The 13,479-nt window shown below is 40.7% G+C and overlaps 1 protein-coding gene across 5 annotated transcripts in view; it reads right to left on the bottom strand.

Moving 5' to 3' along the window:
• LOC140467305 (copine-8-like) overlaps positions 1–13,479 on the bottom strand; it is a 594,693-nt gene that overhangs the window by 337,299 nt on the left and 243,915 nt on the right. The gene's annotated exons all lie outside the window — the stretch shown is intronic.

Raw genomic sequence — 13,479 nt, 5'->3', positions numbered from 1 at the left:
TGGTGGAGGCTGGTACAATTGCAACATTTAAGAGGCATTTGGATGGATGTATGAATAGGAAGGGTTTGGAGGGATATGGGCCGGGTGCTGGCAGGTGGGACTAAATTGGGTTGGGATATCTGGTTGGCATGGATGGGTTGGACTGAAGGGTCTGTTTCCATGCTGTACATCTCTGTGACTCTAAGTATTTCAGTCTATGACACTGTTCTTTTATTTTAATGAGCACCAAAAAGCAATTATGACTGGGGATTAGACAATTAGAAAAAAGTGTGTACTTTACTGCAATATTACAGCACAAATTCTTCAGGAGTTTACATTAAAAATAGAGATGTTGCATCATTTTAGTTAAAATAAATGGATCTCCTTTGCTGCTGGAATAACAGGAAGAGGAGCTTGCCACATAACATTAGATGGAGTGATTTTCAAGATAAAACCTAATTTAGTTAAATTACTAGTTTTTGAATCTGAAATTCAGGAACAGATTGTTAATATTCTCTGTTAAGCTTTTGGTGGCCACACTGGGGAAATAAATTCAATTTTGTGAATGGGTTGCCCATGCTACACCTTCCTGATTTTCCCCTTGATTCATTGGGAAAAATGGCTGAGGTGAAATACTTGATTGAGCAGATTTAATAAACTTACTTTTGAAAAGAGAGCTTTCTGGTTTGGGGAAATAACATTCATAAGTACCATAAACAACTACAGTGGCAGGGATGAAAGAGGAAATCATTGCGATTGAAGGCTTTTTACGGAGTGCCAGGGACTAATATGCTACAGGCACTCTGGAGCTGTCTGTGATGACCTCCCACAGCTTGGTAGCTGCTTAAACCTCTATAGATTGACAGCTTCTGTATCTTTTATCTTACTGCACCCTTGAGCAAATTCAATCACACACAGCTGTAAGCATTATTCTTGTCAACTTAGGATCAACGCTGATACACAGCAGATCCACACACTAAACAAAGTCAATCATAATCAAGTACTCATTTTACACAGTGACTAGAGGATATAGTAAAGGTCTGCAGCATATAGATCTAGGCATTGCCATTTTAAAGCTGCTAAATTAAGAGAGGGAAGTCAACCATGGCAACCTCATACTTCCAATTAAATCCAATAAGGAATTCAGACAAAATTCTGGTGTCATGAAAATCTGGAACTTATCGCCACATTGAAAGAACTGTATCTTTTTTATTTTTGTGTCTTATGAATTGCAAGGAGAAATAATTTTGTTTTGAAATGACAGGATTAACCAGAATGGCTACATTCTATCACAGGAAGAAACTCAGTTTCTAGTATGAATTCTCATTTTGTAACTGAGGGTTCCTACAAAGTATAGATGATCAGGAGCAAAGGACTGCTTTACAAGTGATCCTGAGCTCTTCTCCACTAATGGAGCATGTGGGGATGTGACAGGAGACAGACATTCACGTGTTGTTCTCCCTAGCAGATGCTGCCTGTTCGCTGCAGTAAAAGAAAGGTCAGCTTAAACATAAAGAAAACTAAGAACCTTGTCTGTAAGAGCTGCCTGACCTGTGACTTCTGAATTCATAGATCAGAGACATTTTCCAAGTGAGTCAGTCACTCTGCACTTCATACATACCAGTGAAAGCATTCAGAGAAAGCAATTGAACACCAAGGTTCTGACTAGCTGAATCATGATGAAGGATCGTGAACACTGGAATCATGAAGCAAACACCACTGAGCTAGCTTCACAGTTTTTCTTGACCTCCACCAATAATCTATTTTCCTTATTTCGTTGTCTGTATGTGTATGTGCAGCCTTAACTTTTAGTTAGTAGTGTATGCCAATGGTTTATGTCTGTTGTATTAGTAGTTATAGTCTAATTACTCATAATGATTTATTATTCGTATATAGTACCAAAAGCTGGTCTATGGTTTCTACCAACCTTAGTCTGAAAGTCAGGTGTATTGGAGTAAAAACACTTTAACATTTGGTACAATTCTGGAAATAACAGGGCTCAATTTACAGCACAGTAACCAAGTGCATCTCAATAAGATAACATGAAGCAAATAACATGGATGCAGCTAAGGACAAACTGCATCGGCACATGAAGGAGAAATGAATGGAGTACCAAGGTAGTTGGATGACATGAAGTAGAAGATGATGCGAGGACCACAGACAGAATCATAGAGATGTACAGCATGGATACAGACCCTTCAATCCAACCTGTCCATGCCGACCAGATATCCCAACCTAATCTTGTCCCACCTGCCAGCACCTGCCCATATTCCTCCAAACACCTTTTATTCATATACCCATCCAGATGCATCAAGATAGGCCTGTTGGATTGAATTCATTCATCATGTAATTCTGTTGAATTGGGTTTTCACTGAACTTACATACATGCTAAAATCATGTCTGCAAGTAGGGATGTAACCTGTGCAATTAAGATCTATATATTTATACTGTATGAGGCAACACAAATGAGTTTTAAATGCAACTCAAGAAATCTGGCTGGGAAATCTGCAGCTGTCCCCTTCCTTTTCACTGTCCTTCATAAGATTCTGTGATGTAGCCAAAAATTCCCAAAAGCAGAGCTTGTTTCCAGAGGACCTCTTTAAATAGGTTTCAGGGAGATCAGTGGGTGGTCAAACCAGTGTGCATCTGTGAAAATTCGCAAAAATCTTCCAAAACTATCTTTCAATTTTGCTAAATAGCTGCCTGAAATCTCAAAATAATAGTTTTTGGTCATGTTCTCTTGCTCTCCAGTATACAATGCAATGGCCAGCAAGGCTCCCTCTATGTTTGAGCAGCTGCTCTATGCATGGTGACTGGCATTGGCACGCCAATTGTGATATTGGCTACTAGTCCCAGAAGTCGCTGAGGTGCATGGATCTTGGATATCTACACAGCCAAAAAGAAAATTATAAGGTGAATTATAAGGCTTGCAGGTGAAATCAATACTCTGTTTTGGCATGCTGCCACGTGCCCACAGACCTTCCAGTATGAGCTGGACTCTTGATCGCAGTCCTTTGGCAATCAGTTTCATTTTTGGGTGCCAGCCAACTAATTACAAAACAAGAACTGGGAGGCCAGTTTTATAATCTTTCACAAACCCTTCTTTCACCGTACACAATTCAAGCAAATCAATGGTCCTCCCCACATTGAATCTTATAGATTGTGCTGTTTGAAACAGGAATCAGATAGCTGTGCAGAAAGGCTAGAAAGAGGGCAAATATATTTGGGTAATATTTCGTGGATTATCCAAAAGGAAACAATGATAGATATAATGCTGGATTTTTTTAAAGAGTTTTGAAAGAGACACACAGGGTGACTAGGGGTCTAATCAAGGAAGATCAAAGTCCATCTTCAAAAGAATTGAAGATGTCAGAGTGTTAATGAATTCTCCTCCCACTTTCACACTGTTGGCATACTTTACTAAAATTTCAAGTTTCATCCTTCCCTGGTGTCAACCATAGCCATATTCTCTCAGAATCAGAAATTCATGACTTCAAACTCCACTTTCTTGGATGATAGTTAATCATGGTTCCATCTGCTTGCATGAATGCACTTGAAGCACTCAATGATACACTGTGAAAAAAGCAGGTGAATTCCTGACCAAGATTTATCCTACAAATCACAGCTCTGAAACAACTTAATTCCAATTCATCTTGTTGTGTTTGTGGGATTTTTCTGTACAAATATTGAATGTCACAAATAACAGTAACTATAGTTCGAAAATAAGTAACTAACTGGGAAACACTCTGATGTATCCCAAGCATTAAAAAAATCCCTTTATAAGACCATAAGACCATAAGACATAGGAGTGGAAGTAAGGCCATTCGGCCCATCGAGTCCACTCCGCCATTCAATCATGGCTGATGCGCATTTCAGCTCCACTTGCCAGCGTTCTCCCCGTAGCCCTTAATTCCTCTAGACAACAAGAACCTATCAATCTCGGCCTTGAAGACATTTAGCGTCCCGGCTTCCACTGCACTCCGTGGCAATGAATTCCACAGGCCCACCACTCTCTGGCTGAAGAAATGTCTCCGCATTTCCGTTCTGAAATGACCCCCTCTAATTCTAAGGCTGTGTCCACGGGTCCTAGTCTCCTCGCCTAACAGAAACAATTTTCTAGCATCCACCTTTTCAAAGCCATGTATTATTTTGTACGTCTCTATTAGATCTCCCCTTAATCTTCTAAACTCCAACGAATACAACCCCAGTATCCTCAGCCGTTCCTCATATGCTAGACCTGTCATTCCAGGGATCATCCGTGTGAATCTCCGCTGGACACGTTCCAGTGCCAGTATGTCCTTCCTGAGGTGTGGGGACCAAAACTGGACACAGTACTCCAAATGGGGCCTAACCAGAGCTTTATAAAGTCTTAGTAGTACATCTCTGCTTTTATATTCCAACCCTCTTGAGATAAGAGACAACATTGCATTCGCTTTCTTAATCACAGACTCAACCTGCATGTTTACCTTTAGAGAATCCTCGACTAGCACTCCCAGATCCCTTTGTGCTTTGGCTTTATTAAGTTTCTCACCATTTAGAAAGTAGTCCATTCCTATATTCTTTTTGCCAAAGTGCAAGACCTCGCACTTGCTCACGTTAAATTCCATCAGCCATTTCCTGGACCACTCTCCCAACCTGTCTAGATCCTTCTGTAGCCTCCCCACTTCCTCAGTACTACCTGCCTGTCTACCTAACTTTGTATCATCGGCAAACTTCGCTAGAATGCCCCCGGTTCCCTCATCCAAATCATTAATATATAATGCGAACAGCTGTGGCCCCAGCACCGAACCCTGCGGGACACCGCTCGTCACCGGCTGCCATTCTGAAAAAGAACCTTTTATCCCAACTCTCTGCCTTCTGTTAGATAGCCAATCCTCAATCCATCCCAGCAGCTCACCTCGAACACCATGGGCCCTCACCTTGCTCAGCAGTCTCCCGTGTGGCACCTTATCAAAGGCCTTTTGAAAGTCCAGATAGACCACATCCACTGGGTTCCCCTGGTCTAACCTACTTGTTACCTCTTCAAAAAATTCCAACAGGTTTGTCAGGCATGACCTCCCTTTACTAAATCCATGTTGACTTGTTCTAATCAGACTCTGCTCTTCCAAGAATTTAGAAACCTCATCCTTAATGATGGATTCTAGAATTTTACCAACAACCGAGGTTAAGCTGATTGGCCTATAATTTTCCATCTTTTGCCTTGATCCTTTCTTGAACAAGGGGGTTACTACAGCCATCTTCCAATCGTCCGGGACCTTTCCTGACTCCAGTGACTCTTGAAAGATCTCAACCAATGCCTCTGCTATTTCCTCAGCAACCTCTCTCAGAACTCTAGGGTGTATCCCATCGGGGCCAGGAGATTTATCAATTTTAAGACTTTTTAACTTTTCTAGCACTATCTCTTTCGTAATGGCAACCATACTCAACTCAGCCCCGTGACACCCTTTAATTTTTGGGATATTACTCCTGTCTTCCACTGTGAAAACTGACGCAAAGTACTTGTTAAGTTCTCCTGCTATTTCCTTATCTCCCATCACTAGGCTCCCTGCATCAGTTTGAAGTGGCCCAATGTCTACTTTTGCCTGTCGTTTGTTTCTTATGTACTGAAAGAAACTTTTACTATTATTTCTAATATTACTGGCTAGCCTACCTTCATATTTGATCCTCTCATTTCTTATTACACTCTTTGTTATCATCTGTTTGCTTTTGTATCCTTCCCAATCTTCTGATTTCCCACTGTTCTTAGCCACTTTATAGGATCTCTCTTTTTCTTTAATACATTTCCTGACTTCCTTTGTCAGCCAAGGTTGTCTAATCCCTCCCCGGTTAATCTTTCTTTTCTTGGGAATGAACCTCTGTACAGTGTCCTCAATTATACCTACAAACTCCTGCCATTTTTGCTCTAGTGTCTTCCCGGTTAGCCTCTGCTTCCAGTCTATTTTAGTCAGTTCCTCTCTCATGCCCTCATAATTACCTTTATTCAACTGTAACACCATTACATCAGATTTCGCCTTCTCCCTTTCAAACTCCAGACTGAACTCTACCATATTATGGTCGCTACTTCCTAAGGGTTCCCTTACTTTAAGATCTTTTATAGAGTCTGGTTCATTGCAAAGCACTAGGTCCAGAATAGCCTGCTCTCTTGTGGGCTCCATGACTAGCTGTTCCAAAAAGCCATCCTGTAAGCATTCCATGAATTCCCTTTCTTTAGATCCACTTTATGAATGCAAACTCTTGTCATTTTTGTATTACCACTTACTAATTTTACCCATAAATAGAAATCTATTTCAATCTGCAGACTGAAGTCAATCCATTTATTTTCTACCATTTTTCTGTTGTCAGATTATTTATCTACTATCAAACCATGAGCAAGAACTTTCACTAATTGAACACTGTCAAAATCAAATCCAGTTTGTATTTGGTGGTTTTCTTGCCGAAATGATGTCAGCCATTGCTCAGTTGTTAGCACTCTTGCCTCAATAGATTGTGGGTTCAGGTTCCATTTCAAACTTAAAGTAACATAACACTCTAGGTGCACAACCCTGAAGAGAACTGCAACATTGGAAGTACCATCTTTTAGATAACATTAAAATCAAGGCCAACTTGCCCTTACAAAATAGAGAAGATTGATGGCTCTTATTTTCAAAGATTGGCAGTCTTCCCTGATGTCCTGAACAATATTTAGCACTCAATGAACATCACCAAGAATAGTTTGTCTGCTCATGATAACATTGCTGTTTTTAGTAGTTTGCTATGAACAGTGATTACTCTGTTACAAACAAACCAACAGGGACTAGACTTTAAAATACCTCTGGCTATAAAGTTCTTTGGGACATCTGTTGGTCATGAAAGATGCTGCATTAGTGCAAGCGTATTTGTTTTTTCAACTACATCTCCCTCCCCATTTAATCACTCAGCATATATCAAAGACTGTAAACTCTTTGCCTGTGCATACCAAATTATGATTCAACTTCCATTTCTCATTCATCAACAATCTTGTTCATATCTGCATTTGCAACATTGTCCCTCTGTGTATGATTTCACTCCATCATTGCTGAAAATGTAATTCTCTTTTAATCCACTTCAATCTTGATCACTCCAATATCAATGTCTGCTTATTTCTTATACGTCTTGTACTCATATATTCATGATCAGCATCAACTTTCCCTCTGGAAAGCAATTTGGGCAGGTTACCACATCCAACGCTAACTGTCACATTCACCTATCATCAAGTCATACAGCGCAGAAACACTGGCCCACCTTTGGCCCACCATGTTGAAACCTACCAACAAACTATGCTAGTCCTATCTATTTACTTGCACTTGGTGCACTACGCCCTGGATCATTCAGGATTCTTCTTAAATGTTGCGAGAGTGTCTGCCTCCACCATGCTCGCAGGGAGTAAGTCCCATATTTCTATCACTCTCTGGGTGAAAATATTTTTCCTCAGATCCTCTCTAAACCATTTGCTCCTCACCTTAAACATATGTCCTCTAGTCTTAGCCATATCTGCCACAGGGAAAAGATTCTCACAAAATATCCTACCCATGCTTCTTATAAGTTGTATACCTCATTCAGATGTTCCTCAGCTCCAGAAAAACAAACACAATCTATCTAGTCTCTCTTTTATAACTGAGATTTTCCATCCCAGGCAAAATACAAATGAATCTTCTCTACAGTCTCTTCAGTGCAATCATGATCTTCTGATAGTCCAATGATTAGAACTACATTGTATTCCATCCGTGGCTAATCAATGCTCTGTAAAGTTGCTAAGAACACCCCCGCTCCTATGCCACTTGCCTTCTTCATTACCCTATCTGCCTCTGATGATTTCTTCAGAGTTTTACAGATTTGTACACTAAGATCACTTGGTTCCTCAGTACTCCTTAAGGACTGACTATTCATTGTGTAATTCCTCTCCTTATTAGAACTCTAAAAATGGGATTAAATCCCATCTGTCACTGCTCTGCCCAATTTACCAGGTGATCAACATCAGACTGTAACCTCAGACCATCCTCCTTACTATCAACAACAGCACTAATTTTCATGTCATCTACAAACGTACTAATTATGCTTTCTCCATTCATATTTAACTCATCAATGTACATAATACCAGCAAGGGTCCTGGTGCTGATCCCTATGGCATACAACTGGTCACAGGGTTCCAATCACAAAGTCAAGCTTCCAACATCACCCTTTGCCTTCTATTTGTAAGCCAATTTTGGATCCAGTTTGCCAACTTGGCTTGGATCCTATGGGCTCTTACCTTTCAGTCTATCCTCTCATGGAGGACCTTGTCAAAGGCCTTTTCTGAAAGCCACGTAAACCACGTGTCTAATTTCACTCCATCACCACTGAAAATGTTGTAACCATTTTAATCAATTCCAATCTTGACCATTGCAATATCAGATTCACTGGCATTCTGTACTCATCCAAAACTGTGCCACCTGTACTCTGTCCTAAACAATGTTTTATTGCCCAACACTGATGTCCTTACTGCTCTCCAACATATTATAATCCTCAGTCCATTCAATTTCAGATGTTTCTTCCTATGTACTACCCCGAACAATATAGTTAACCACCTTTTCCAAAAAAATCAAGTAAATTAGTCAGACAGGATCTCCATCCAACAAATCCATGATGACTATCCTTGCCTTTCGAAGTATTGATTATGCAGAATTTTTCCAATAATTTCACTACAACTGAAATCAGGCTAACTGGTCTGCGATTACTTGGCCTATCCTTGCTGCCCTTCTTGAACAAACGTACAAGATTGGCTGCAAAGTATTAAGTATCTCCACCAGGGCCCCACCTCCTTGTCTCCCACAACAGCCAAGTGATATATCTCATTTGACCCTTGAGATTTATGCAGCTTTATGCCTGTTAAAACATATAATACCTTCTCCCTATCAATCTTAACATGTTCTAGAACCCCGCATCCCACTGAAATCTTTAGTTTCAATGTATTTTTCCATTGTGAATATAATAGAGAAATATTCATTTCAGACCTCCCCCATGTTTTCTAGCGACACACAGACTTCCCCTTTCATATCTAATAGGCCCCACGCCTCCCTGGTAATCCTCTTGTTAACCTTCCCCTTCTGTCATGATTTGGTTTCCTTTTTGATACAAGGCAGAAAACTACATCTCATTCCTGTGCATGAAAAGAATTTCAAATGCATGGTTCCAGACCATATTTATAATAGCCTGGAAAAAAATTTAAGAAGTGCAGAAATAAAGAATTGATTGCCTGTCTTTGTAGCAAATTAAAAGTACCCTAATGATTTTTATTTTTAGATTCCTCCATCCTGGCGTTATGCCTCCGCACTGATGTCCATTAGCCGCGACAATGGGAGAAGTCTCTGCTGTGGACCTCTCTGTATGCACAGTCAGTGCCATTCCATTTTAATGAGCATTCAACAGCTGGCATACCTACTGAGCCAGAATATTTGCCTTTGGTTTGATTTTAATTTTCATGCATTCTTTCCTCAAGGGAACCACTGTGCTCTGCATTTATTGCAGTGATCTTGCCAAACGTTTTTGAAGCTCATCCATCGAAATATAACTGCATTTTATGACTGAATTAGTACTGTTATGAAGATGCTTTATATTGAATGTGGCACACACCAGTCTGAAGTTCTGAAGCACTGTTGAAATGGATGCATTTCAAGTTTCACAAGAATACCTAGAGTAGTTTCTTTAAAAAGGGTCCCTGTGGACATTGGAGATTATCTTTTAAACAAAAATTCCTGTAAGTTATGTGATTTGTGATAACTATTTGATTTCTTATAGATCTCTGTTGAGACTGTTTCAAATAGTGACCAACTTGGGGGGGGGGGAGGGGGGGGGCGGGCGGGGGCGGGTGTGGGCGCGGGTGGTGGTGGTGCTTGTTTCGTTTGGTTCCATTAGAGAGAAACCTGCTAAGGCAAAACATATGAGTTGGAGGAAACCTTGCTAAGGGCATACTGTCCAGCTGATCTCTCCTATTTCTGGAAAGGGAGTCTCCATGATGACTTCAGAATGAAACCTGTTTGCTGTTTTGAAAGTGTGATTGAAAGAACATCTCAAGACTTTATTTCCTGAATTAGCTGTGTCAGCAAGAATATGAGACAATGGTGTGTGCTTAGAAATTTGATCATAAGTGCCAGAACATCAGAGCAATAGACTCCAGAACATTTTACGTTCTATTCTTTCGTATTTATTTCGGAAAGCCAATTTTTTTTTTTAAATTGCCTTTTTTTTAACCGTTCTCTGAATTTGTATGTGTGTATGTTTGTATTTCTGTATGTATTTGATGGATATTTGGAGGGAAAGGCATCCATACTTCTATGTTACTGACTATCTGTCTGTTAGATAATTATTGCATCCTTATTGATAACCTTTGCTTTGATAAAAAAAATCCTAGAATTGTGTTCATCGATCTTGTTGTTTTAAACCTGATTTGGAAAGGTTAATTAATTGGTTTTCTTGGAAGTGGAAGAAATAGCTTTGTTTTATGCTGGACCTGTGGAATGGGGGATGAGAGTGTCAGTGCACTCTTTCAGCCTCCATGATTTGGAGATGCGGTGTTGGACCGGGGTGTACAAAGTTAAAAATCACACAACACCAGGTTATAGTCCAACAGGTTTAACTGGAAGCACTAGCTTTCGGAGCGCTGCTCCTTCATCAGGTGGTTGTGAGCAGCGCTCCAAAAGCTAGTGCTTCCAGTTAAACCTATTGACCTCCATGATAACAGCATCTCTGAATTGGGAAACAAAGGACTTTCTTCTGAATTAGCTTTATCAGAAGAGTACAGTGAAAAGTTTACAAGTTACCATTCATGGGACCATCTTACGTACAAATATGCCGAGATGCAAATTCTAAAATACAAATTCTTAAGAAAAAAAATAGAAAAAAATAAAGAAATGAAAAGTTCAGAATAACAGGTTTTCCAACCCAGTCTGCGCTGGCACCTTGCTGCCAGATCATGCTGACCTTGCCTTCAGTCCATGCCAGCCAGTGCCTCCAGACCAAGCAGGGCTTCACCTCGAGGTCATGAGTCTGTGCTGAGGCCAGGGGCCTGTGATGACCTCAATCAAGGCTCAAGGACGGGAATTAAGAAGAAAGAAGGAAAAAGAACATGAAAAGAGAGGAAAAAAAGAAACAAGACAAACGGAGTGGATGAGCTCGAGCTGAGGAGTCCTACTCCACTTTGGGGGTTAAAATTGAACCCACCTATAGATTGAGCGTCCAAGGCAACCCGCTAAACTCTGCTGATTTTTTACATATGTTGTATTAAAGCTTTGCCTAAGATATGTTTGTAACTGAGCAAGTTACCTCAGCTCTCAAACCCCACCCCTCCAACCGCAACAAGGACAGAAACCCCTTGTCCTCATCTTCCACCCTACCAAATTCGCATAAACTGCATTATCTGCCGACATTTCCGCCACCTCCAAATGGACCCCATCACCACGGATATATTTCCCTCCTCACCCCTTTCCATTTTCCAAAAGACCATTCCGTCCGTGACTACCTGATCAGGTCCATGCCCCCAACAACCCACCCTCCCCTCCTGGAACCTTTCCCTGCCACTGCAGGAATTGCAAAACCTGTGCCAACACCTCCTCCCTCCCTCCATCCAAGGCCCCAAAAGAGCTTTCCACATCCATCAAAGTTCTACCTGCGCATCCACCAATATCATTTATTGTATTCATTGCTCCCGATGTGGTCTCCTCTACATTGGGAGACTGGATGCCTCCTAGCAGAGCGCTTTGGGGAACATCTCTGGGATACCCGCACCAATCAACCCCACCACCTTGTGGCCCAACATTTCAACTTCCACTCCCACTCTGCCGAGGACATGCAGGTCCTGGGCCTCCTCCACCGCCGCTCCCTCACTAACCCATGCCTGGAGGAAGAAGGCCTCATCTTCCACCTCGGAACACTTCAACCCCAGGGCATCAATGTGGACTTCAGCAGTTTCCTCATTTCCCCTCCCCCCACCTCAACCCAGTTCCAACCTTCCAGCTTAGCACCATCCTCAATACCTATCCTACCTGCCAATCTTCCTTCCCACCTATCCGCTCCACCCTCCTCTCTGACCTATCATCTTCATTCCCACCTCCATCTACTTATTGTACTCTTGGCTACCTTCTCCCCAGCCCCACCCCCTCCCATTTATCTCTCCACCCCAGAGCTCTCTGCCTTCATTCCTGATGAAGGGCTTTTGCCCAAAACGTTGATTTTCCTGCTCCTCGGATGCTGCCTGACCTGCTGTGCTTTTCCAGCACCACTCTAATCTTGTCTCTGATCTCCAACATCTGCAGTCATCATTTTTGCCTGTATGTTTGTTACTACTTGCCTTAGTTCACAAAGCACAGAATGGTAGTAGGATGATTGGTTCCCAAACCTCAAGTACTTAGAAGTGTTACCAGTGATTTGTGATCATAAAACAAAATGAACTTACTCAAAATAATAGCACAAATACTTTGAGCTAGAATGTTGCTTGATTGCAAGAGAATTTCACAAGTCCTTGTGGATTTACACTTACCTCTACGAGCCACTAAATGTTGCATGAAATTGAAAACGCACCACATACATACATCAAGTTGCATCTTTGTAGTATGTTTTAACTAAGAAAATGGCCAAAACATTTCATTCATTAGAACCCAAATTGCAGTTCAGATATCACAGTCCAAATTGGCACACACAATTATAGATGAAAAGCAATCTTTGGGCAAAGAAAAATAAAGGCAATTAACTTGTAATGAAAAGAAAATCAGAAATGACTGCAGTAACAAATTATTGAGCATCGGATAAGGGGAAAGGGTGGATATAATATTTCAATTATGCCCCTGACCATGTAACCACACTATGGAATATGATTTCCAGGAAGAAATAATTGGGGGTTTTTGAGAAAGTTATGACCTGAATAATCAAGGGTAATCTTAATTTGTGAGTAAATTGGAAAAATTAATTTGGCATGGACAGCCCAAATGATGAAATTAAGATATATTTTTGAGACACTTACTTAGAGCAGAATGCTCTTGTGATATGTTCTATACTGAAGAGGATATACTCAATGTAGTAGTGTGTAATTCAACAAGATCAGCTAGTGCTTTCAGAGCAAAGGTGCCCGTCGGTAGCAGTAATCATAAAAAGATTGAATTTCACTTTCAATTTGATCAAGTGAAGAGCAATTTGAAGCCCAGTGTTTAAACTTAAATAAGAGTAATTTTGAGAGTGTAAAGTCAAAGCTGGCCAAAGCTGACTTATTTCACAATACACAAAAACAGTACTTTCTAGTGGCAAACAAAATAACTTTAAAGGAAAAATGTCACAGCTAATTAAAGAAGCTAAAAATTGAAAGGAAAGAGAGGTAATTCCACAAAGATGAATGGAATATCAAAAGATTGGAGGGAATAAGGAAGAGCAAGTAGTGAGTAACAGATGAATATGGAGGCATAAGTTAGTCAGGGCCAGCAAGTGAGAAATATATAAAAAGAAAATAAGAATTCCAAC

This window comes from Chiloscyllium punctatum, chromosome 45 (assembly GCF_047496795.1).
Source record: "Chiloscyllium punctatum isolate Juve2018m chromosome 45, sChiPun1.3, whole genome shotgun sequence".
Taxonomy (NCBI): domain Eukaryota; kingdom Metazoa; phylum Chordata; class Chondrichthyes; order Orectolobiformes; family Hemiscylliidae; genus Chiloscyllium; species Chiloscyllium punctatum.
This window is presented reverse-complemented; position numbering and strand designations above follow the sequence as displayed.